This window comes from Larus michahellis, chromosome 9, assembly GCF_964199755.1.
Source record: "Larus michahellis chromosome 9, bLarMic1.1, whole genome shotgun sequence".
In the NCBI taxonomy this organism is placed as follows: domain Eukaryota; kingdom Metazoa; phylum Chordata; class Aves; order Charadriiformes; family Laridae; genus Larus; species Larus michahellis.
In genome coordinates, this window is record NC_133904.1 from 10,305,175 (window position 1) to 10,329,808 (window position 24,634).

A 24,634-nucleotide genomic window follows, 5' to 3' on the forward strand; every position below is an offset into this window, starting at 1 on the left:
ACTTTTGTTACACAGGACTTGCCACCGATTTTGCATGTTCTGTGTTAAGGGCGTACATTCAGTGGCGATGGACACGCTGGAGTCAGGAGAAACCACTCAACACTATGCGGCTTATATCAGCCAGCTCAGCTGTTTTATCTCCCTCTGTTGTCAGCGGATAGAGGATTGCCCAGAAAAAAAAGAACCCAAGCTAGGATTTTTCTCCGAAACACCTTCTGCAGGAATATTTTGGTCCCCATTGGCTCTACAGGGGATTTAGGAAGAACTATACCACATACTGGCTAAACCGGACGTGTAAATATCCACTATGTATCAATAAATCCATAGAAATCTTAGTGCAAGACATAAGAACAGCTGTACTAGGTTAAGACAAATTATCCTGTGTAATAGAAGATAAATGCAGAAGACTGTAATAGGAGAGTAAACGATACTTTCCCAGGTGTCCTCTCCCAGCTTCCAGCAATTTCTGGTTCAGAGATTTGTCTTTTTGTTAAATACCCCTTGGTGGATTTTTCCTGCATGGATTTCCTCCACCTTCCTCCAGAGATGAAACAAAGGCCTAGAAGACAATACAGTGAGTTAATTTTCCTGACATTCATTTACGTTATCATCAGAAACCGGCTTCAGGATTCATCCCTACCGCACATTGAAATCAGATCTATGCAGGGCTGCTAAAGCGGTACCTATTGGCTATGACTGCCTTAGGGGCATAAGACAAGCATTTTGCCTATAACGCCACTCTACTCATTATGTCCATTCCTTACTGCTGAATGAAACACGTGAATGGCCCTCTGGAAAGCCCACATTCACCTAAACCAGCCTAATGGAAGCGTTTAAGTTTCCAGGAAATCAGAGGCCAGAAAGCCCTTTTAAGAGAAAACCCTTTAAAGAAGCACATCAAACGCAATCGCTGTTTAAAAATATTTACATTTTATTAAAATGGAAAAGTTAGGTACAGCGCCAGTGTTGGGAAACACTATTTGCAAAGCCAGTGGGATAGATACGTACGTGTAGCTGGCTTCACACCACCGACATCGGCTACCCTACAATCAGTGTAGGATCACTACATTGTACCCTTCCTCCCAAGGGCATTAACTGCAGCATATATTGAAATGTTGGAGGACGCATTTGCTGGGAAAGTTGCATCCTGAGAACGTTTTCTGTGAATTTTTAATTGTAAAAGAGTTATTTGATTCTATACACTAAAGTAACCTGAATAATCTACGTGACTGCCCAGTATAGATTGTATTAGGATTTCTTACTGTTACCTTGCAATATATGTACATGTATTCAATGTCTATATTTAAAAGGCATCTCACAGTGAGCAAAAAACCATGCATCAATATTATATTATCTAGTGTATATTCCTCTGTAAGCTAGAGGGGAAAAAATTGGGCTTATGCCTAGAAAAAAGACGTTCCAAACCAACTGAGAGTAATTCAAATTGAAGTATAATAACAAGGAATTTTGAGTGCGAGAGGCCATCAGTCTTTGGGTTTTTAAATGTTGCCTGTGAAAACGCAAGATCCCTAACGTGAGTTTATTTTCTATTTAAAAACTAATAATTATTGTGTTGTACTGAAAAGTAAGTGAGGAAAAACCGCATTTCTCATGCTGCTTCTAAGATAGACAGGAGCAGAAGGGGACTGGCACATTTATGTGTAAATTCGGGAGTAAATTTAACAAAGTAATTAATACATTGGGTAGAACGCAGAAAAAAAAATAAATTAAAAATCAGGGTTTCTGAGGCAGCCTGTGTCCGGAGAGAGACTCCACCAGCCTATACAGTGCAGCGCCTTCCTACAGACTGACCCTCTAAAAGCTTATTAATAAGCAATTTTCCAAAGTTTTTGAGACTAGCATATCTTTTTCAGTGGGAGTCAAATCTTCTGGGATGACTTGACACTGGTCTAGCCTCTCCCTTGGACTAAGACTTTTAAGCCTTATTATTGTGCAGCTTTTAAATCATCTTCCCAACCTGTTGTGACCCAGACAGGTATCTCCTCTGTTCTAGTGAGAAGATGCGAATACTAGTCTTCTAAAACCTTAGAAAAAGATACACGTCACTGGTACAAATATCAGCACACAAAGAATCCACATGAACTTGAGAGCAAAGGAAGGAAAAGGCTAAATTAGAGCTTTACAGTGAGGTAAAGCCGTTGTACATGCTGTACAAACGGGCTTTGCCAGGAGACCTAAACAACCTATGTTGTTCAGCTGATGAAAATGTGTGTGTATGTATAATATCAATTACAAATCAACAACAGAACATGCAGAATTCCTAAAATATAAAACTTGTTAACAGGAAATTGTCAGATTTATTTTTTTTTTTAAACTCCTTTCAATTGACTCACGCCACCAATGAAGTTTTCTTGACTAATATCACAGATTGGCTATCACTTCTCTCCAAAACTATCTCCTTTTGTTTTTTGTCTTTGCTTTTCAAACTCAGAGTTGACTGAATAAGCTAAAAATGCAGATTATCAAACACAAACAATATTGTTTTTCATATAGTCCATCACATCCTTATGGAATGCATGATATTTTTGTCCAAAGACCAAAATAAGAACCTGTATCTTGTCAGGTTATTCTTGTAGTCAGTAGTCACACCTCAAAATTAGCAAAGTCACAAGTATATGTCACTGGAATGTATTATGTTACTGGGCAGCTATTCTTTTCATCACAGTCACATACGTGACAGAGGAGAGTCTGGGTGCATGGATTAAAGATACGATCTGCCACAAAGAATGAAAAAGGCAGTAATACCCACAAAAATGTACTACAGTTACGATTCAGGCTCAGACCACCATTGTCTTGGAATGTCTGGATGTTTTACCATAGACAGCACAGGGGGCTTAGACTATCAGAAATATCCAAAGGTTTTCCATTAGCCAAGAAAGAGTAAGAGAATCCTTTAAGAGGTGATATTCTTGACTGTGAAGAAGATCATACTGAGGTGCAGCTCTTAAAATGTTGAAATTTTTCTCCCTGCTCCTCTGGTGTAAGGCTGGCTACGAGAGAACGATTCTTGACAGCACCTTGGGAGAACTGGGAGCTGAATTGGAGCTCAAGTAATGAGCTATATATGGCTAACGCCAGCTAATGGTAGCAGCAAAAGTGCATGTTTATGACAAAGGTTAAAAACTTCGAGGGCAAACATTCACGAAGGTGGGAGTCAATAATGCCTTAATAAAGCTGGAAAGTAAAGGGACATAAATGAGTATTAATGTTATTTTTAAAAGGGAGAAGACCAAAATCATATTAATGCAGATGTGGAATAAGAAACACTCACAGCAAATGGAAAAATAATTAGCATAAAAAGTGTGGCAGCTTAGTGGGATTGATTTGCTCTTTGAAAGTTAATAATGAAAGGCACTGCCTTTGGAAGGAAAAACAAGTCTGCTAAACGGCAAGCACTCGTTGCTGTTATAAATAAAAACCTGCAAAATAATCAGGAAAAGTTGAAAGCTAGGGGTGTATTTTGGGGAAATATAGCACGTTCTAGAAGTGAAAGGGAATAAAGACCAAATAGCAGCAAAAAGTGATTTCAGACTAAGACTTTTAGAGAGATGAGGTACATGTTGTAGGAATTGGCCCTTTTCTTGGAAAGGGGACAATGATTTTATAGAGCTTTCTTTAAATTTAGACCTTTGGTATTTTCAAGTATTGAACGTACCATCAGGAAGGGTTAGGAGCAATATGCCAGCTCCACTGATATCATCCATTTCTGTCTGATCAAGCCAGTAACAGATTGGACACAGATTGATCCAGATAAATTTGTATGGAGATCAGCTCTCCCTGGAAGAAAGTTAAACATGGTTTCATGGTATTATGAAAAAATGATGAAAACAGAACAGAAAAGCAGAGGAGTATTTTGACACTCCCAGAATTTGTAAGTGAAAGACCTTCTAAAGGAAGTGATAAAAATTATGCAGGAATTGTCCTAACACATAACTGAGTTTTTCTGAGCAGACTCTGTCACCTAATGGGAGGGCACTTCTATATTGATTGCTGTAGGATAGCTGAACATGCATGTATTATTATTCCCCAGAAATCCTCATAGCTCTTATTAAGGCAAGCCAGGAGACACGAGGAGATATCATGCTTCTGTTTGTATTCTCCTCCTCTTGGAGCACAGTGGGGATTTGTGTTGAGGGTTTAGTTTAGTTCCAGCTTGTGCACAGCTCTCCCTAATAACCATCCAAGTGACCAGACCATCCCAGTACTGTGCCCTTTCGATTACAAAAAATGCTTTTATGAAGACAAAAGAACCACCATCTACTTGCACCCAAACCCCAAACAGACTAAAACCTTGGAGAATTTAGAAATTAAAATAAAGTAAAAACATAGCTAATTTCTAACAGATCAATGCTCTACCTTTTCAATCAAGTTTTGTCTAGCAACACATCGTTCACTTCACTTTGATTTTATTTTTACATTATAGTTTACACCATTGTAATTACCTCTCTAAAGAGAGATCCCAAAAGGATTCAGAAAGGTGTCAGTTATTGTGGCCATATTTATAATGCGTTGACTATGCTTATTTATGTGATTAGAGTAGTAGAATAATTTGCATGACAGCTATTAAGATAGTCTACAGCCAATTTATAATCTTATATTTTCATGGCATTTATAACGACCGTCTTCATGAAGGGAGGCTGATTTATTTCATCACATGCATTTTTAGTTTGGGGGATAACGACATTACTTTTTAAAATCTCAGCTGAAGACACCTGAAGACCTCAGAAAAGATTCTTCATCATACAAGATGCATCACCTATATTCCAACATTTAATGCAGCTGTACATAAAAAACCAAAATGTGAAAATGCTTAAGGAAACGAAGTGCTTTGCCTGGGTATGAATCACATTAAACATCTAATACAACTACATGCACAAGGCCTCCATGCATAGCTGAACGTGCAAAGTGCAAAAATGCTGATGCCCAGCGACCCCATGGGAGTTGTTGAAATGCAACTAATGACAGCATCTGTTCTTACCTCTTCTGCATTTGTATTTTTGGAGAGAAAAACCCTCCCAACTTCTGCTTCTCTGTGGTAGATATTGAGAAATATGACATTTACGCTGCAACAGTCACAAGCGTGCAGACCTGTTCCTCATGCCCAGCATACACAAAATAGCATTTCACGCGATTGAAGAGAGCATGGAGACTTGCTCAATATGCTTCTTCCTTTAACCACAGAATTTACTGCATGTTACAATGGCTAACAACATTGTAAAATATGGTTTTACTGAAATGTATAGCTAACCAACAATTCTCCTGTAAGAAAAACTGAGCACACAAAGCTATAAAGTATTGCAGTGTAACAATGCACACACTTAAGATCTAAAAATTTTCAGATAAATGAGTAATTAGGAAATTTCACCAAGACCCTGGCAGAATTAAGACAACTTTTACAAACTGAGGAGCCAGCCCAGAGACTGGGACCAAGTTTCTCCAGTGGGAAGGCAGTACGTAGGACTGGCTTTGTAAGGCAATGGTCATCCATAGCTCAGGAAAAGTTTTTGGTGATCCTCATGGGTCAGAGACTGCTCCTTCCACCCTGCAGGCTAAAATTCTTAGGTTTCACGCATGGCTCACAGTGACCATAAGGGAAACTATTAAAAAAATAATTTAAAAAAAGGTCTGTTTTCCCACCCCATAGATTCCTGCAGTAACCTCCACAGCTCTGGATGCATGGAAGAAGTGGTAGTTTCCTACAGGAGACAAGCAGTCACAAGAACATTATGGGCTAAATTAATGTAACATGAATAATAGCAACTTACTCCTTAACTAAATGCTAACATTACCCTGCGGCCTCATGAGACGCTGGCAACACCTGTGCAAGTTAGACGTCAAAACTTAGATAAAGTCACCATATGTTTGTTCCCTAGAAGGAAGAGTCACCTTTAAAAAAATATAACTGCTCTTTCTTTACTGTGGTATTTTCTTTTGATACTGGTAAACAGAACATGAAAAATACGCCCGCAATGTAAATCTCCTGAAGGTGAAAATCATTGCTACACTAAACCTCATATATATTGTCTGCATGGCACTTTGTTTTACGTTTGTAATGAGATACTGTGAAAACACAAGCAAATTTGACCTTACCCTCATCTTTGGACTTGCAAAATGATCTCTGCTTGAAACTTCCTCACATTTCCTTTCATGTGCCAGATCAAGACTGAGACCAATCAGATAAAGCAGCGTGTCTTGAAGGCCTGACTCACAGCTATCCAGACAGTTAACCTTAGCTAGGGAAGGAAAAAAAATAAAAAAAAAAAATCAAACAATCTGTTTTCTTTGCAGCCTTACAACCGCTGTATCACATGATGTGACACTAATTTCCCAACAGTGTATATTTTGAAGCTGACAAGTGTTAAGCCATGATTAAAAATTCCAAATGAATGTAAGCACTTGTCACTCAGGTGGGTCCCTCGCATTGGTGACCACAGGAAAACAACCCCGAATCCATCTGCCCCTTTCTGTAGGAGGAAGGTGTTGCAGAGACCTAATTATAGGGTGAATCACCTAACTTTCTCAGCAGCTGTAGATCGGATACAGAGTCGACTCACCATCAGCCTAAATTAAATGCAGTTAGTTTTTAGTTTTCCATTAGGATCAAGGATAATGCAGTAGACCAAAAAAAAACAAAACAAAAAAAACCCAAAAACAAAACCAACCCCCCAAAAAACACTATGGGAAATTTTGCATACTTGCTTCCAAAAACTCACAGGCCTACTGTGATCAGTTTTCCTAACTGGCTCAGAAAAATAGCTGTTTTATCAATTAATTGAAACATGCATCCACGAAACAGCTGTACCAAGAATACACTAATTGTAATAAATAATAAGAAGTGTAATTGGATAACTTCAGTACCTGCAAGGGAAATTGCAACTTTTGAAGTAACCTTATGCCAGAAAAAAAAAAAGTCAGCTTTTTACAGATGGTATGTCTTTGGTAAGTGTACCACAGCTTATTGTATGGGCTTTAAATATGCATTTACAATTAAACAAATATGCAGAGCCTTGTTAGCAGGAAAGAAGTTTAAGCTATTTTTGCTTCTTTGATAAATCACTCATTCCAGAACATTTTTTGAGTAATAAATTCACTTTAAGTAAAACGCAGCTAACTGTAGAGGTTGTTAAATTGTAATAAACAGATATTATAAACGTTAAATACCAAGTGAAAACACTAAGTAGGAACACTACAGATGATTTAAATCAAGAAATAAAAGCTCAGAAATGAATAGAAAAATTCAAAACATTTTCAATAATTAATAGTTACGACAAATATTCAAAACAGTTGTTTAGTCTAGATTAAATCCTTATTTGGGACATATTAGACTAAAAATGCCTTCTGATGTTCATGTGCTGGCTTTCTTTCATGAAGGAACAGGAGGAACGTGGGAGAGGAACACTGACATTTTGGCTCTCAAACACTTGTGTATGAGTAATTTTACCATATGAAGAGTCCTGTTGAGTTTACCAGGACTGTTCATGTAAGGAGCTCCTCATGGGCGTGATTGTTCACAGAATTTAAGCCATTAAAGGCTATTAACTCTCCTCCCTGGAAATAACATTATTTGCATATTTCTTCTCAATGAACAGGGCCAGTCATTAAGAGAAAATAAGGAAAATATTTCACTGGAAAATACATTTCTCAAAAGTACCACTATTTAAATTATAGATGTTCAAAGACGCTATCAAGCAAAGAGGCAAGAAAATCAGAAGTTTGGAAATCAGTTTAGACTTCAGAAGCACTTTTTTTTAAACACTTACTTTTAAAAAAATCTCCCCGAAAGAGAGAGGGAAAAAATCCAGCCTGACACAGTAAACATCTGTAACTTATGAACGCCCTCCTTTGACTACAGAGCAGAAGCTTCCAGTGCCAAACAGTTCCTTCTCCCTTACCCACACTGGGAAAAGTGACACTCAGAAAAAAGTAACAAAACTGACTCCTCTCTCCCTTGTTCTGGCTTACAAAGGTCCATATTAATTTTGATGAAAGCAGGAGCTAAACAGCATAGCAGTTCACCCTTAAATTTGTAGGAAATAGCAGCCCCTTTTCACTAACTTTCATAACAATTTTCTTAAGTCGCTCTCAATATTCAGGGTGCTGTGGGCATATGTTTCTCTACAGGGGACCTCTGTGTTGCGTGCATGCAGCGCCCTGGTAAAGTCCAGGACTCTCATACAGCAGTGAAGAAAACAGTGGTTTAAAACCCTTGTAATCACACAGCCTCAGGGCTCTCTATGTATTACACACATCACATCCCCGCTTCTGAAAATTTTTCAGTGTCCCCACTCCTTTTCGCTTAAGTTGGGAGAAGTCAATGTTAGCATTGGATGCCCCCTTGGATTCCGCTTTCCCTGTGCAATCCCCACAACTGTTTTCCAAAAAGGGGTAGTGATGGCATGGCACTCTGGTAGGTAGGTCAATACAGGCTCACAGTTATCTGATTTGCACGTCCACCTACAGTAACTTCTCTTGCCTTTACAAACCTTTTTCTGCCGCTGAAAGTGATATTTGTCTCCCCCGAGAGCGATGGGCTCTGAGATACACAGTTATACCAGTTCCAAAACTACTCACAACAAGAAATTAATATCTTGTTAGAAGCATGACACTGAAATGATGGTATTATAATCACTGAAAGATTTAAGCGGACATGATTACAGTCATTTATATCTTGATGTGATTACAGTAATTTGTATCTATTAATTAACACACATTTTAAATCTCTTGCCAAGTTAACTTTTTTAAGGAAATGATACACTTCAACTTAATGACATGAAATCCACCCCAAATATATTACTTCTTTCTTTTCAATTTTGTTGCACAACTACAACACAATCACAAAACAAAAAGTACCAGCTACAGAAGTGTTAAGTTACCTAAATGTGATCAGAAGGTATTTCTACCAGTGTCGGTGAAGATTTTTTTTTGAAAGGTCTTCACTGTGACATAACTGTTCTCTTCTCTTGACTTCACCTGTCACGTAAATACAGCATTAAAGGAACATATCAATATATCTTCTACCCGTATCAGTATATCCCCAATCAGATTTTGCTTGTATGTCATTCAGATCCATCCACATTTCCAAGCTGCAGGGGACAGAGGATTTCTGAAGAATAAATATATTGAGCAATTAAAATGAATGCCAAGAGTAGAATCTTGCTGGGATAATAATAGATAAGTTAATAACAGATAAGCAAAAATACCTCGTACTTTACGTGTTGAATGGAATTTGAACACATGAATCACTCACCTGAGCAGCAGCTGGGTGGATGTGCTTTTGCTATGATACAGCTGAGGAAGATGAGAACAGAAACTTCTGGAAGAAGGACAAAAGCGATGCACGGAAAGAATAAGAGTAAGCACAATTTTTCAGACAGTGAAGTGAAACTCTCAATAGACTTCTCTTCCTTCTTTTCTCTCATGTCTCCCTGTGACATGAAGGCTCTCCAAGCTGCCACTTAACTGTCTTCAAAAACTGGAAAAAAGCTGGTGTTGACCAGCTTTTCGGTCTACTTACTTTTAACCCACTAGCTGATGTTTAGCTCTCAGTCCTGGCCAAGCATTTTCTCCTGGATTTGGATGATGATCCCTACCTTTGGAGTAGGATGTGTAAGCAGTGGCAAGTGCTCAGGTTAGACGATGAGGGTAATGAAAGAAAATAAGTAACAAACCCCAGAAACAAGTTAGTTAAAAAGGTCACAAACCAAACAGTGCCAAAGTATAGTGAATTTGGCAGACGGGAAAAGAGAGGGGAGGAAAAACAGTGCCAAAACCAAAATTACCACTTATTAGCACCATCTAGAGCAATCCCTTCCTTCCTCGGGCAATCAAATGCTATTGATCTCCCCTAAATATTCTTGCAGATTTCAGACAGAGGAGAATCAAGTTTCACAAAAAAACTCCCAAACAAACAAATCAGGCCCCAGAGTCATAATACATATTTCTGCCTCCTTTACCTCTTAGGTCTTTGAATTTTCTGGGCAGGATTGAATTCCGTCCACTTCTCATTAATCAGCGTTTTAATGTTTTACATTTACAGTAGCAAGCCAGAGCCAGCAGCAGTTTTGCTTGTATCTTAAACTGGCATAATTTCAAAATGTTGTGCCATAATTTCACAAAACAGGCTGGGGACACACTTAATTTGTATTTACTGTTGGCAGAAATTTATACCAAAGAGGCACTGTGTCAGGACGCTAAAATATTTTTTAAAAATCCAGGCGAGTGCTCCATACAGCATACCTTGTTGTAGTTAGTTCCGAGCAACCCATGTATAACGTTGTTACACTGCTGTCTTGTAAGGACTGACCAACGAAGCTGAGCTTTGTTATAGGCTGACTTGAATATGAGTCATGAACACGTGTATTTTTAACTTAAAAGTTAAACCAGAAGGAGTACTTGACTCCAGATACAGCATTCAAATAAATCTACAGAGCTGCTAAAACCAGTTCTAGAAATTATGTGAGGACACACAAGGAGGAAAGCGCAAAAGTTGGCTTATATTAAAATTCACGTCAAATCGGCTGTTCTTTTAATTTAAAAAATACAAAGTTTTTCATTTGTTAATTTGGTAAAAATACATGTTTAAAAAAGCCCACTCCTACCAGATATTGTTTTTATACGGCTTACTTTGTACAGTTCACATAAAACACCTGTATGGTTTATATAATTCTTTTTTGTAAGCTTTCAGGGATTTCAGAAAATCCTTTAACAAGTTGTCAAAAAATTTAAGTTGGTCCCTTTAGAAGAAAGGGCAGACAACACACTTATTAATGAATTAATAGGTGTTGGTCCAATACCCAACACCTCCAACTTTCATTGCAAAAATGGCCCTGATATTTAGCTGTGTTCCCAGCTGCCCAGCTTCCCCTAATTCATTCTAGAATTTCTTGCCACCTCTGCCTACATTATTTATGACGGTAATACCTTCCCTGAAGCACAGACTTTGATTTCTTATAAATGTATACAATAACTAGAACAAAGGGGACCTAAACTAATAACAGAGGGTTTAATCACAGTAAATCAAGTAAATATTATGGAACACATTTTACAACGAGGTAAACTAAACTGAATTGGCCATGGTGATGGAACAAAGTAACAGCAGACTTGGAAATCAAAGCAAGAAATCTTATCTCACTATTTATTTTAACTAAGCCCACCGGATATAAGCAGCACACATACGACACAGTCTTCAGTGCCTGCCTTCCCCATGCAGCAGATGTTTCTAAGAGAAAGCGGCTCACTGCCGTCCAGGGCGCTACTTGTTGCTTAATTTTAACTGCCGACAAAAAAGTCACCTCCCTCAATGGAAATAATGACAACGCAACAGAAGAGGGGCCACATACACTATAGGTTCCTGCCATCCCATCTTTTTGAAGAAGAAAGTGTTGCGTTACCTTTGAAATTTAGATGGAAGAATATGCCTGTATGGTGACAGATAACCCCACCAAAGAGGCTGCTTTGGCTGTTTTTCTATTTTGTCATCTGTTCAGCTATTAAATGGCCATACCGTAATATGTCGCAGAATTTTAGTCGTCAAAACAAACAAACAAAAAAGTACAAGGAGCCTATAGTACTGGGATAAGTATTTTCTTTCCTTTTTTTTTTTTTTTTGAATAACTGACCATTGCTAACTCTTGAAATAGCAGTATATAACATAAGACAAGAAATTACCTCTAGCTTCATATTTCAAGATGTCCCCCTCTCCCAGCTCTCAACTCATCTGTGCCGCATCACTTACAAATTCCTTATGAAGGTGATACTGAGACCCCTTTCTTCTCCCACTTACAGCGTGAGACCAATCAATGCCAATAGACTTCCATTAATGACTGTAAAAGGTTCACAGTCTGTCCCTAATAGAATAATTGAATAAAAAATGACAAAGACAGAAAAAATTCTGTGATGTTACCCTCACTTTCCCCAAGGAAGGCAGGCAGGAAGGCAGGCAGGCAGGAAGACTGCTTGACTTGATGCACTAAAGAATGCATTTAAATTAAAACCTCATTATTGTCATCATACATTTATACTTAGAAACCCCAATGATTAACTGAAGAGAAAGACAAAAGAAATGAAGTGTGACCTACAATGGAATTGCGGAGGCAGCATTCTTTAGTTAGCTGAAAATGCAGATATCTCTATGTAAAACTGCTAGCAGATTTTTGTTTGACTGGGTTTTTTTGGTTGTGTTTGTTTTATGTTTTCTGTTTTTCAAAAGACTTCATGAATTATATGTGAAATCTAATTTCAGTACTAATTAGTTTCTGTAGCTTAATGAAAAAATATATGCATAGTAATGCAGATTTCATGTGTTTAAATTTCATTTGAATATCTAATGAAGAAAACGCAGACAAAAAAAATGATTGTGCTTCACCAGGTTGAATGGAAATCAACTAATGTTACTGTAACAGAATTTATTGCTGGACAGATTTCATAGACATTTCTAATCCGTCTGCAACTTCCTGAGCAGGTGGAATGTGTTTGAAATAGGAGCAATCTGAGCTTTGCAGCACTAATTCTATAAATGGGAAATGCAGGCATTTTCTCTGGGAATTTGCAGGCGTCTTTATCACCACCAGTGACGCCACTAACATTTTGACTAAAACAGTGACATATTTGTCAGTGTTGCGTTAATATTATCTTTTATTAAAATGGAATCATTCGTTCATTCATTTATTCATTGTTCATTTGGGAATGTTTCTTTAAATTTTCTGTATATGTTATTTTTTTAAAAAAAGCCTACACTTGGACATTTATTTTAATAAATTCTTCTTTCCAGGTAGGCTGACTAATATTTCTCGCTGACACTTCAACTTAAATCAGAACTGAGTCTCTAGAAAGATGGAATGACCAAAAGAGAAGTACTAAAATTCTGGAGTTAAAAAATAAGTGGCAGGCCAACTTCTCAGCTGCATATAAAATATACTGAAAGAATTAAATGATATAGGAAATTCTACTTGCTGTGATAACACACAACCATCATAACACATATTTTCCGCTCCTAAAAGGTTTTTCTTTGAAGGAATCATGAACAGTCATTATGGTTCTCTTACTTCATACCTTTAGACTAAAAGACATATTACAATACACTAACATATCTCCATTTTATTATACATTATAAAACCCCCAAGATTTTGTTGAAAAAGTCTGAGAAAAGATGTGGCACACGGAAGAACAAAGAGGACTGGAAACAAATCCCACTCTTGTTCAAAGTAACAAAAGTGTTTTGTGAGCCAAGGACATCATTCACACAGAGACAGACCCTGCTTCTCTCACCTAAAACCTTGCAATGTGGTGGTTAGTGGTGGTTTAGTACATCTAGCCTAAACAGAGCTATCATAGCTCAGCAATGCGCTACTTGAAAAGAAAACCACAGACCAGATTGAAGACTTTTCATGGGTCTCATGAAGCCCACACAGCAGCCAAGACTCCAGGAAGGCTTGCTTCACTACTGTCCTCGTGGGACCACTCAAATGGGTTTGAAGGCTTGGGTAGGTGTGACACTGTGTTTTAGCCATTACAATCTGGAAAGGAGGAGAAAAGAGAGAACTCGATGTTCCTCAAACACTAGCACAAAATTCTTGACTTCAATGCATCTATCATCATATCTGAAGTCAGAAAAAGCACTAAGCTAGAGCTGCAATTGAAACTAAGATGACAGTAGTCAAATATCAACCACTGTCATTTCTTATGATGTAAGCTGTCACAGACAAATATTTCTCTAAAATCATGCAATACTACATACCTTAACTGTATTTTTTACTACGTATCTCTCCCAATATATAAGAAAAGACTCAAGGCTTAATATATTTTTTTGTGTCAAACATTCTGGTGTTTTAAACCTGCAGTCAATAGTCTACACGATGAATACTAGCATTTTAACGTAAATGAAAAAATGTTGATTTATTAGTATTTTATCATTAAATAAATAGGGGCTCCAGGGGTTTTCATAAACCCCCCCCCAATTTAATAAAGCAGTAGCAGAGGAAAATTGAGCATCAATGTACTTCTGAATTTGGAAAGTCTAAAAAAGTTAGTAAACATCCTTATTCCCGTACTTGCTGCTAAGGGTCACTCCAGACATTTGCCCCGTGTAGGGAAAAGACCCTCTTTCAATGGGTCAGTGCTCACTGACTTCCGCACACTCTTCCAGATTCTCTCTCTCTTTCCACATTTTCGTACTTTTTTTTCTCTAACTTGAAAAGTGCATCCTCAGTCTACCCTGAACGACGAAGAAAACAAAGGGACCCTGTTCACACACCATGTCTCAGCAACTCCCGTGGCTACTGTGGTTTGGACTTCCATGGTGAAACCAGGAACGTTGTGTGGGCAGAGTTTGATTTCCTTCTTTGTATATTGAAAAGAATTGCTCTTCTCTGCAACAGCAAACAGGACTGGTTTATTTTCAATGCGAACGAGGAACCCTAGGAACCTCAGACAACCCGTGAAGCCTAGTAACATCTCTGCGAAATACTGTGATGATAAAAATTAAATCCAGCGGCCTCTACAGAGAGGATACAGGGGGGAAACTAAGTAATAAAGCCCTAACCTTTTCCTTTATTGTCAATGTCTTTTAGGGCATTTTGTCCACCTGCTTGAAAAAAATTCTCCTACATCAATGAATGTCTTACAGTTCAAGAATTGTTATTGTCCAGTTAAAGTCTCATTAATGTTGAATGTAACTACAATACGTTCCTCTGAATTCCATTGCCCACAAGTAAAGGACAATAAAAAGTATGAAGCATGGTAATAAAACAAACACACACACACACAAAAAAAATAGATATTAATGTGCTTAATACTATTATTTCCTCCTTGGAAATGACTGTCCTTTGCCTTTTTAATAAAAAGCAGAAGCATTGTAAAATATATATGAAAAGAAATCATCACCAACAGATAAAAAGGATTCCGGTAAGTAGCACTCCCAATTTTGCAGGTTACAAAGGCATAGAGTTGTTTGAAGTTGGAGACGGACGCAGATGACGAGCTGCTTTCGAGCACCAGTACTAGCCCGTCTCCTCACTCCCTGGCTGCCTTTTTTGGGACTTCTTCTCTAAATGTGACAAGATCTGAGGCTGCCAAGATCACCGATTAAAACACTTCAGGTTCTGCTGTCTACTAGGAGAATCATTTGGCCACAAAATTTCATCATTCTAGATGTTTTGACCATTAAGTCATGGATAGCATCAGCCTGGGAGTCCTATTTATAGATCTTATGCTTCATTGTAAGGTCTCAAATTGAAGGTAAAAGATTACTTCAGTTCTTTTACACACAGAAAAAAACTTGTTGAAATAAAGTCAGTTCAATTGAATTCTCAGAGCAAAAGGAAATCAAGCATTCATGGTGCTGCCTTTGAACAGTGAAAGGAGCTTTTATTCTTTTTATAAATATCATATTTTATATGAGGTTTATAAATATACTTGGCAAAGAAGTTTCATCCAAATGTTAGCAATTTCATATCTTTCATTTACAGGATATTGACCCAGTTGATTTGTAATTAATTGCAGACTTTTTTCTCATTAGCTTATCGATTGAGGAGTCTGCAATGCATTCTTGACTGTATTATAAATTACAGCCTTGGTTCCAGGGTACATTTGGTTGCAGTTAATTCCGGTTGTCTACATTTTTCACATTATAAGAGTTACCTGCTGTACATCATGCCAAACTATATCCTTTACAGTAGAGAACTACAGGTCCTTTGTTATTGTAGATCCACTTCTATGAGTAATAAATCCAATTTTCTACTTATTCAGATTTAAGAATGCAACAGTGAAAACCAAAAAAGCCTTCATTCTCGTGCTCTCAAGCATAAGAAAATGCCAAAGCTCAAGAAACCTGCTGGAGGTTTTCCATTGATTTCAGAGAGCTTTGGATCAGCCTCCCAAGTGAGTAGGTTGTTGCAAAAGGAGCCTTCAAGATCATACTTCTTTAAAAATAAATAGAACTGTAAAATGAGGAGGTGTGGGGGGGGAATAACCTTCAAATCATTATTACAAAAAATAAATCCTTTACTAGAAGTCCAGTAAACCTAGCAACACTGTAAATCTTAAAACCTTATGTAAAATAAAAGCAAAAAAGTCCAGGGATTCCAGATTCATTCAAATAGATGCAGGCATTAGGCAATAGAATTTGTGAATGCTTGTTGTTCAGTAAAGGTAAGTTCTCTTATTAAAAATGCCAAACAAACGAACCCAGTGCTTGAAGGGCACTTACCTGATTTCACGTTAGCGGAGTTCAGTAATACGCATTAAAGTTAGCATGTCATCAAGATTCTGAACCACCTTTAGTACCTATGCAAGAAAAAACAAACACAGTAAGAAATGAATTTAAAGGAAACTAATTTAGTCTACATTGTGGCAGGAGAGAACAATGTCATGCCCTAAATTTCATTTAAAATAAGCAAGCCTGGAGCAGCTCTCATCGCAAAAATTAGAGCCATTTCTTTTCCTGTTCCAGAAGGTGCAGTTCTGAGTATCTGTTCTAGCCACAGATGCACATCCTGAGCAGTACCACTGTCAAATACAGCCTCAGCAGCCCACAATTCCATTTCAGTGTTTTAGGGTTTAAGCTAGATGGCTGCTTTCCCCAAAATGCGTCTCCTTGGCGCCAAAAACACACATCCTGAAAATGAAAGGAATTCGCTGTTTCTTAAGTGCCTAAATTACTGACAGTCATTACCAAGAGGAAATGTTCCTCAGAGCAGTGGAATTATGGTCCATTCTGGCAAACACTGAAGCACTGCATTTCCACCAAAAGTGGAAAGGCCTCCGAGGCCAGTCACATTTTAGAGCTCCATCTCCTCTCTCTTGACCTTCTCAGCAGGATTTCTACTGACTAGAAACCCAACTATGGGGGAGAAACTAATGTCTTGCTTTTCTGTAAAGATTTTCCAGCAAATGAGATAGAATTCAAGTACAGAGGTTAAACACAGCTGACAAAAAGCGCCTGCCTCTGCAAGACTTTCCGTGCCAGTATAGGCTAGACCTGTTGCTAAAACAGAAGACGGTTCAACACCAGAGAGTTATTTCACCATGTTTCTTTCAGGGTCTTTGCCAATAGGGCTGTATCAGGCTTAGGCTCACTTGCTTTGTGTCCTGTGCAGCACAGCTACATTGGTGAAAACGGTGAAGCGTTGGCTGAGGTGGTGCCAGCAACGCTCCGCAGGCAGGTCAATGCCACGGCAGGAGGAGGGTCAAGGTCTCCTACGTGCAAATGCCTTTTAAACTGACAAAACTGCATTTGCACCACTGAGCGTATTCAGGGCCGTTTATTGCTCACTCCTGCCAAGCAAGTACGCACAGCAGAGCCAGAAAAACTGCATCTGCTCCGAGGGTTTCTCCTTACACAAATCTGCCTGACAGGGATCAAACTCCTTATCAAACCTGGCTTGACATAGCCCTGCCAGCAAACATCTGTGGCATAGGCATGGCCTAAAAGCCACCGCTTTAAAGGGAAAGGCCACCAGCTGAGCCTTGCTTTCTCTTTGATCTTTTTGAATGCTTTTATCAAAGCAATCCAAAGGGCCTCTACTGAAATGATTGTTACTGAACTGAAAAGGCAAAAATGGAGACACAAGAGGAGAAGGATGCTGTACACACACACAAAAAAAAAAGACCTTCAAAATGGGGTCTTGGCAATATTAACTTTATTGTGGAGGCCTGTAACTGGATATCTAAAGACCTACCATGCTGCTTATATTAAAAAAAAAAAGGCTGAATGCATCTGGCCAGAGATTACATGTCCATATGTGCAACCAAATCATTAATTAAATAACTTCTTTCTTTTCTGCCACTCATCCAATTTCTTTCAGAATGGTATCAGTTATAGTGTTTGCACAGACGGAGGCTTCCACCAGCAAAGAATAAATATCATATACTCAAGACATGCAGTGTAAAACTGCCACGGCAGTGCATTATTTTAATCTATACACCTAATTCTTTCAAGCTCTTGAAAAAGGTTACTGTTCAAACCATTATTTATGAATGGTCTCGGAGTAATCAGTGACTGCAGCCAGCACAAAGCCATTGATCAGCCTGAATCCATTGGCCTGGTTTTGACAGAGGCTGAGGTGCTGCGTGACGGGCTGGTGCACAGCTTCTCCCTCCCTGGCTGGAAATTCCAGACCCTCTCAAGTGTCTGCTCATTTTCCAGGGTACTAGCTGAGATCGGACAAAGATATGTTGAGACGTGTTCTCACACAGCCTAAAGCAACTTGAAATATGGATTCTGAATATGCGTGAATGTCAGCTCACGATCACTCAGGGATTTTTGTTTACCTAGAGAACCTCACCCCTTTCTCCAAGGCAACCCAGCCAGCCCAAGGCAGCGTCACCTTAACCCACTTTAATTTGACAGAGCTACCATCCCTGCCGTTATTCCCTAGAGGAAACAGACAGGGCTGACCAGAGTTCCTCAGGGGATGGTGGGTGTCTCAGCAGTGCCCTTGGAAAGACAAAATTTGCAACTGCCAAAATAGCAAAAAGAGGTCTTTCAGAAAGCCAAAGAGCAGACTGATTGGGTAATTTCTCTTCCCCTCCACAATACACTGGAGGATGAGGCAAACTCCAGCTGTCTCACTGGGGGAGGGTAGAAACTCATAATCCTTTAAAGCAAATAGTTAGAAAAACAGAAAGCCCCAAAGGAGTTATCTTGTACACATTTATTAGCAAGACTAATCCTGGCCTCTTAGCTCCCTGATTATGCTTTCAAAGACTAAGGAAGAGGGTTTTAGCTTTCCTGGCAACCCCACTGTAAACTGCCAAGATGAGGAACAACTAAGAAAGGCCATTTTAATGCCTAGAGTAGATGACAGAGGCAGACTTCCAAAAAGTAAGACAGAGATAATGTAAAACGAAGTGTGCTGGAGAGAGGTAATTCCCTCAATAAACTATAAAAGAAGGCTGGTCCAAATCCAGCTCTGAGTCTTGTTGCTTCTCATCCATCCCGTGTTCCCTTCCATCTTTGTTCCTCACCAAGCTAGTTTTCTCTTTGACCCTGCTCTTGGCCATTCCCATTTAGTCACGCCTGGCTCTGAAATATAGATATACATATTCATACGTACACACACACCCTGGACTACCAACCACACACCTTGCTCTGATCTATTGACTCTTGCTTGCCCCCAAAATCCACTTTTTTCAAATTGACTTTGTAATGTGGACTTGTGTGCACCACAGAAACCAAACCAGGCTTACCTACTCCTAGACATCCTATCTTGGATCAGTTATTAGAGGTTAACTTAACTCACATTTGAGAATGAAATGTCCTTAGATAGCTCATAAATGGTTATTTTTGTAATGAGCTTTTTATTTACGGTATCCCTACTGAAATCCTCAATGTTGCCCTTCTGCGCATAAACAGCAAATCATTTTTCTCCACTTATTGTTTCCATGCAGACAAGCTGGCTACTGATCAGCAACATTAAGCCCGGCTTCTCAGTGGTTTAACATGTATTAAGATGAAATCACAGTTGCATGGGTTTTGGTTTACAATTATGCTGCATTGGGTGAGGGGAAGGAGGAATTAGACTTAGTTTCAAGAGACATTAACTGAAAGGATTGCAAACATAGTGCACTAGGTCAAATACACAATTACTAACTAGAAAGTAAGTGCTTATACCTTTTGTGTGCTCACAAAATCAGTCTAATGGACTGCTTCAGCAGCAACAGTCTTATTTATGCACAGAGCGCACCACAAAGGATACTGTTATAGTGCCCAGTTTTGATGGAAAAGCTCCTTAAAAAGGCTGGAGGTGCAGACTGTGTTTACAGACAGCTTACAGCAATGTTTACCTTGGGCTGGTCAATCACAAAAGCATAAACTATAGTAAAACTTCCTTTAGCAATTTACCTTAATCTATTAACTGCATAATATGTCCTAAAATATTTATCATCTGGCTTTACTGCACCTACAAGAACAAGCATTTAAACAGGTTGTGTTGGTTTAACTGAATGGATTTTATGCAAAATTTTAGTGAAATTCATGCATCTGGACAAGATGCTTCTGTTTACAACCATGACCCAAAGACACTATGATACCGCATTCCCTAATAAAGTGATTTAACTGGCTTCCATTCTAATTTGTCATTTGATCAGAGACAGAGAAATGAAAGAAAAGGGTGGAAAGAAAGAAAAAGGAAAGGAGGGGGGAAAAAAGGAAACCTCTTCCAGAGAGTGGAGCACAGTTTATGTTTTCGTTTTATTAACCTAGACATATGATTAAGCTACATCCAGTAGAGCTGGAAAGTCAACACACAGCATTCATATCACCAGCTACATGTGCCTCACTTCTCTAGTGGATGATTAAATGGGTGTAAATATCCATCGGGCAATTTTTCAGTGTGACATTTCCGCATGACTTTATCCAAAACACAGCTATGGGGAAAAGTGCTGCTTTCTAACACAAAGGCTTCAAAAAGACTCTGTGGCATTCCAGATAGAGCAGGAATTTCAGCGATAGTTTGAGCGCGTAGCGTGATCCATGGGGTTTTCATTCCATTGGAACCATATCATCAGTGAACAGTGTCAGAGTTGAACATGCTACGAAAGACAGAGCCAGTCCGCAAACACAGACTGATCGGGGCTTTTCTTCGCACGTGCCCCGCACAGCCAACCATCTGTATATTCAATGAGAGGAAAACATAAAATGGCTGATCGTAGGCAGATCCTCTCACTGCAGAAGGTGGAAAAAAAAATAAATATTACCAAGGCAGCCGAAGCTGAGGATTTCAGTTCATTAGATTTGTATTATTATATTCTTAAATGATTCCCAGAGCAGTGGTAAAACAGGGAAAATCATGAGAGGCAAAGCCTGACTGCCATGCACAGAAATCTAAGACGGTTTAACCGCATCTGACCTGTCTGGCATGTTTTTTGTGGCAACAGGTATCAATAAGTCACCTTAATGCCAGGACTTTTTTCAGATGAGTGGATTAATCGCTTGAATGGGATGATGTTTCTATTAGGAAAACCTGTAGTCTATAAAATGATTAATTAATGTGACTAATGTCATCAAGCTTAAGAGTCTACATATCAAAGACAAACTGATCATACCTTCAATTTGCCGCATAATGTATTTATGGTCTTGTGCAGAGGAGGAAAACATTCAATAGAGGTGAATACTATAAATGCTAATGGGCAAGCAACAATAGCATTTTTTTTTTTTTACTAAGATAAAATAATAGTTTTAGCAGTTAATACTGGAATTGGCAATATACTTTAAGAGAAAGGGAAAAAAAAAAAGAGGGGAGAAAAGAAAAAAAGCTTCTCAACTCCCACTTTATCATGAGCAAAGCTGACCTTTGGGGAGAAAATGCTAGTTCTCCTAGAAGGGGACCAGCCTGAAAATTTTATCATACCATTGGCAGTGTGGTGACGGTGGGTTTTTTTTGTTTGGTTGGTTGTTTTTTTTGTTTGGGTTTGTTTTTTTTTTTAATGGTAAAACATTGTGATTTTTGAAAAAAAAAAATCCTGCTGTTCCATCACAACGGCCATTCTTAGTAAGATATTTTTAAAATTACTTTTGACATTAGAAAGCTGTGCTGATGAATGATCATGATTTGCTGGGCTACCAAATTCAGTGTTTTTGTGATCGGAGCACAGTGTACTTTGCAAACATATTTCCTTCAGCAAAATAATCTAACGGAGTAAAATTGATACCCCAAGCACATTCATTGTTTGACCCTCCTTGCAAAGCAAAATGACGTTCTTGTTTCTTAATGGCAGGCTTTTGCAAACTCCTGTAAGGACACAGGAAGAACTCGAACCCAGCAGTGACTGGATTTTTAAGGGGTTAGAACTCTTCGTGTTGGTTGCGTAGCAGCAAGCAGTTAGTCGTGCAATGCGCGACTATGCAAGTCGTTCGCAATCTCTGCCTCGTCACACTATATGTTCCTGAAAAAAAAACCAAAACAGCACAAGAACTTGGAAGCGTGGAATACAAAACACTACAGCAAAACTTTCGCACACACCCTGTTCAGTCAGGAACAGTGCAGAAAATTTAAATAAGAAGCATTTTGGTAGTGTGGTGATTGCAGCTAAAAACCTTATCTAAAACTCAGCAAAGAAGTGTTTTGCGCACTGCCCAGGGCTGAAAATTCATAATGTACCTCTGGAACAGAATTTTTCCACAAAGAGATCTGAGAACGGTATCCAAAAGAGGCTCCCTTCTGAGTCCTGATATCTCGGAAATCTCACCACTGCTTGAGGACAATTTGTAGTTGGAAGGACCATGCCTTTATAAGAAGCTATTAAAATAGACAGTACCGTATTGGATTTTGCTGAAAAGCAAGTGAATTTGATAACCAATTTAAAAGTGTATCCACAATTGCTATTTGATATTTACATAGAGCCTTTCACCAATTCAAAAAAATTAATCCTACACAGAACAAAAAGCTTTTATATCAGCTTCACAGAAGCATATGACATGTTCTCATCATGCACATGAACAAACAGGAAAGAACGGATTTATTGTGAACTGGGATTTTTGCTATAAATTAAAAGGCCATTCCCTTTTATATGTCATGTGTATTTAATTTCACTCCATAGGGTACTCCGCTGAGAATTCAGAGTGCCAAGATCTACTTTCCCCATTCCTTTTATTTCCTTAGGCAAATATCTAGAATTAGAGACAGAGAAAAGATGAAAAAAGGGAAGGCCAAGGGAAATACAGAGGTCCAAGAAAGAAAGTAAGACCAGTCTAAACAAGGATTTTTCCTGGCCTGTGCAAGCAGCACCGATTATTTATAACAGGCAAAGGCATCTGTCTTTGATTATGATTTCATGTATACTGTGGCTGGTGGTGAGCTTACTGTGTGCCAGAGAAGACTGTCGTCCTGCAGTATGAAATTCCAGTGAGAAAAACTAATCTTTCTCTCAGGGAGAGACTTCTACCTTTGACTAACTGAAGGGCAGACGGAAAGAGCTTTTATGCCTGGAGGAAGAAAACTGCAAGCTATTACAGAATGTAAGGAAATCAGATTTAATTTACAAACAAAAGATAGAGTCAAAGTGCATACATTTTAAATGAGTATACTTGAAAGCGTATCTGTTCAAAGGCATTTCAACCGGTTTAAATTTTGCAAAAGTTAAGAATGCATACAAAGGGAAAGATCAACTTTTTTTCCTACAAACCTTTAGTTGGTAGGCTACAAATAGCCTTTCGTTTTGTCTCCTAAGTGGCCTTAGGGAGTAAAAGCAGCTTATGGGCCCAAAAAGGCGCCAGGTAAGTACAGCACCAGGATGCATGCAGGACACACGCAAATCTGCAGTTAACTGAGAAAGGCACTCTACCATCTCTCAACGCATGGCAAGATGCTTCAGTCTAACAATCTATTAAGCTGGCATGTAAAACATTAAACCTGCCGAATCTCTGTATTATATTCCCTTTCAATGAAAACTAGAAACAGCTGAACCTCTCCAGCCAAGCCAATTCACAAGAAGTGGAGATAATAGCGACCAGAAGTACCTCGCAAGCAGAGGATTTTCTCAGATGGGAAAATGGGTGCTATTTCTGTGCTGTCCCTCTTGAAATAGTAGAAAATTACATACTACAGTGACAGCAGTAAGAGTCATCAAGATATATGACATGTCGTAGTCGAACAAGCTCTCTAAGCTTTTGTTTCCTTTCCTAGGGCTGAGGGAAGCAGCTTCCAATTAGCCATTCTTGTCATTCAGGGCACCCCGTCCGCATCTGAAATCAAATGAGCAAAGCATGAAAGTCTTGAGGGCTTCCTTCTTCTCATTGCCAGATACATCAGAAAGAAGCTTCGCTTGCTCATCTCTACTCCATCAAGACCACATCTTAGGCCTCAGTTACAATCAGAATCTCTTTCCTGCCTTTAAAAAAAGCCACCAACCAACCTAACTGCACTACCGATAGTGCCAAAGAGGACATCTGCTGATTTGATGGACAAGCTACGGTTCAGAGTAGTCTGAAATCTGTACAGCTTGTCAAGAGGCAAGGAGCTGACAGCATTTTGTTGACACATTTCTTCAGAGTAATGTGCAGACTTACGGATTTGATTTTGAAATATTCTGCATTTGAACGTTGCCAAGTGATAACAACATGTCACAGGCACTGAAACTCCATCTTACCAGTTTCTCATCAGCTTGAACAAGCTAGAAGGAAGAAGTCTAGATATTTTTTAATTGTGGTGGCAGGATAATTATGGAAGGTCATCCACTGGAGCAGAATGCTGTCCAAGAAAAGCTGTTTTACTGATTGAGTGGCTACATCTGGTAACATATCATATCAAAACTCTAAAATCACATTAAACTATTTTTCTCATAGCTACTATTTTACAGCTCCTCATTTAGCACACTCCATTAAAAACCAGAACATAAATCCCTGGTACAATAACAGAACTACGGTCACTAATCACCACTGGATTTCTTTAAATAATGGACCGTCAGGCCTGAGCCCATACAGTTGATGTGACTGGGATTTTTGCCATTTCAGTGCCAGTGGCGTGGGATCAGACTCAGAGTTGGTTAGCTATAATGATAATGAATGATAATTTCTAGCAGGCAGCCTGGGTTAGCAGGGAAGGCTGTCACATTTCTTTATGTACCTGACATTGTGCTGAGAAATTACTATCACTGCACACGCTGACTGAGGGCAAGC

At 38.8% G+C, this 24,634-nt stretch overlaps 1 protein-coding gene and 1 long non-coding RNA gene across 4 annotated transcripts in view; both read right to left on the minus strand.

The window, feature by feature from the left end:
• Nucleotides 1-11,834, minus strand: part of TMC3 (transmembrane channel like 3) — a 63,508-nt gene extending 51,674 nt beyond the window's left edge. Inside the window, exons 1-6 of one of the 3 annotated variants that reach the window (XM_074601033.1) lie at nucleotides 11,689-11,834; nucleotides 8,895-8,991; nucleotides 6,112-6,254; nucleotides 5,000-5,190; nucleotides 3,677-3,798; nucleotides 432-559 (exon numbers count right to left, since the gene is read on the minus strand). The gene's annotated coding sequence lies outside the window, so the exon portion shown is untranslated. Of the gene's footprint in view, nucleotides 1-431; nucleotides 560-3,676; nucleotides 3,799-4,999; nucleotides 5,191-6,111; nucleotides 6,847-8,894; nucleotides 8,992-11,688 lie in introns of those variants that run through there. The other 2 variants (XM_074601031.1, XM_074601032.1) reach the window with 2 other exon arrangements.
• Nucleotides 11,835-13,315: 1,481 nt separating this feature from the next.
• The window catches only part of LOC141749012 (uncharacterized), a 45,357-nt gene continuing 34,038 nt past the window's right edge, over nucleotides 13,316-24,634 (minus strand). The window contains exons 3-4 of the long non-coding RNA XR_012589195.1: nucleotides 16,226-16,302; nucleotides 13,316-13,535 (exon numbers count right to left, since the gene is read on the minus strand). This is a non-coding gene — a long non-coding RNA (uncharacterized LOC141749012). The remainder of the gene's footprint in view (nucleotides 13,536-16,225; nucleotides 16,303-24,634) is intronic.